Genomic DNA, 2,500 nt, shown 5'->3' with positions numbered 1-2,500 from the left:
ACGCTCCAAAATCAAACCATTGTTCTCTAGTCTTGGGTAGTGCCATACCCTTTGTACCATAGTCTTCCACTGTCTTGGGGTAGAGTTCGCTTGCTTGAAGGTACACTCGGGCACTCTATTCTATCTTATTTCTCTTTCCCCCCCCCCCACCTTTTTTTTTGGATTTTTATAATTACGCACGAAAGATTTATTATAATGTTGTTACTGTTATTAAAGAATTTTATTCTATTTTTTTTTTTTTTACTTTTCTAGATTGTTTATATATTTCCTTATTTCCTTTCCTCACTGGGGGTTATTAATAATGATAAATCTCACTCTAGGCTCAGTAGGCTAACTATTAGTGTGTTATTGTTCCCCAACACTAAGGATTAATTGTTTATATTCTTGTAGTCCCTTCTTCGGTTACCATTGAAAAACATTCAAATATCGGTAAATGAATTGGAAGTGGCACTGAGCTCTTTCTATGGCTCTCTCTATTTTCAATTAACATTTGATTTTGTTGTTGTGTCCTGCTCGTAGCGTCCTTGCCTGGTGATCGAATACCGATCAAGCTCGTTATATCCTTTGGTCTTGGCTACCTCGCCATCCTTGTGCGCTAAGAATGGGGGTTTGAGGGAGCCTATAGGTTTATCTGCTTAGTCATCAGCCGTCATCGCCTAGCCCACCTTGGTCCTTGCTTGGGTGGAGAGGGGCCTTGGGCGCTGATCATATATAATATGGTCAGTCTCTAGGGAAATGTCCTGCTTGCTAGGGCAATGACACTGTTCCTTTCCTCTGCCATTCATGAGTGACCTTTAAACCTTTAATCGCATTTTTTTTCATGGACCCTCTGTAATTCGTTCTGTCTTAAATCCGTAGAGTTTATCCATACATCCTTTGCTTGGAAGAGGGTACAAGTAAGATTTTAGTTTTGTTTGTGTTTGCAATTCGCTTCTGACTCTCATTAAATGTTGTTTTAGTATTTAAATCTTCCTTCCATCATTTTGTAAATTGAGTCAGGAATCATATACGTTTGGTGCTGGGATGAAGGAAGAAAAATCGAGATCATAAAACTATTTGATTATATTCTATGTGTCCTTGTGAATGATCAATATTTATGACGATTCAGATTTGATGCGTTGCAATTCATTGAGATTTAAAGTATTTTGTGTTTTAGTGTTGTCATCTTTTAAAACTTTGTTTTCGTGATGTCAGTAATAAAAAGCAATGAGATAATATCTTTGTTCCTGTTTGAAAATAAAGAAATTTCTCGTGGCAAAAGTATACTGGAAAATAATAAAAACCTAGTATTGCATTTTCAAATGTTCATATATTATCTTGGCCACTGTTATTGTATGCATAATACAGTATTAAGAGAATTGTAAGAAAAAAAGGTACCTCTATCTAAACAAAGTTATCTTTTCAGTTGTTTCCAAGGTTGCCACATGAATTAGAATTTTGCTCGTAAAGGAATGCATTAACTGGTAGAAGTAGCAATGTTGTTCATTGTTGTTCATTCCATCACGTTCTGTTTTTTTTTTTTTTGGGGGGGGGGGGAGGTTGGTGTTGTTTGGTGGTGGATCTCAGTAAAATCTCACGTATGTCTCTCAATTAAATAAAAAAAAATGCTGGAAATATTTTTTCTATTAGATAAATATTCTACCAAAATTTATATTTCGATTGTTATTGGCAATATTGGTGGTTAAGGCCGTGAAGTCCTTGTGGTAATGAATAAAAAATCTAATTTGGACTAATTACATAGATAATTGAAGTAATCTTTTAATTATAAAAATAAAAGCATTGATTACAAAGGCAATATCACCATGTGCCTTTCTACGAGTTAATTAGTACGGTATTATTATTATTATTATTATTATTATTATTATTATTATTATTATTATTATTATTATTACTTGTTAGGTTATAACCCTAGTTGGAAAAGCAGTATCTATAAGCCCAGGGGCTCCAACAGGGAAAATAGCCCAGGGAGGAAAGGACACTAAAGGATATATAAAATATTGCAAGAAGAGTAACATTAAAAGAAGAGACCTTATATATAAATTACATCGTTAGGTGTTTGCATGGATGAGGTGATCACATGGTATGTATGAATTAGGGATTATTTATTCACTTGGGGGAAATCAGAGATTAAATGATCAGTTATAACGGTGAAGTTTGACAGTAATGGGAATATTATCGAATAAAGTAAGTAATACATCAGGAACTCCAAATACATTTTATATGTGATAAAAAATATATATTTTTACGGTTATATATATATATATATATATATATATATATATATATATATATATATATATATATATATATATATACACAAACACACACACACATTATATATATATATATATATATATATATATATATATATATATATATATATATATATATATATATATATACATATATATATATATATATATATATATATATATATATATATATATATATATATATATATATATATATATATATATATATATATGCACACACACACAAT

This window comes from Palaemon carinicauda, chromosome 38, assembly GCF_036898095.1.
Source record: "Palaemon carinicauda isolate YSFRI2023 chromosome 38, ASM3689809v2, whole genome shotgun sequence".
Lineage (NCBI taxonomy): Eukaryota > Metazoa > Arthropoda > Malacostraca > Decapoda > Palaemonidae > Palaemon > Palaemon carinicauda.
The sequence above is the reverse complement of the archived record's forward strand: the minus strand, read 5'-3'. Positions refer to the sequence as shown.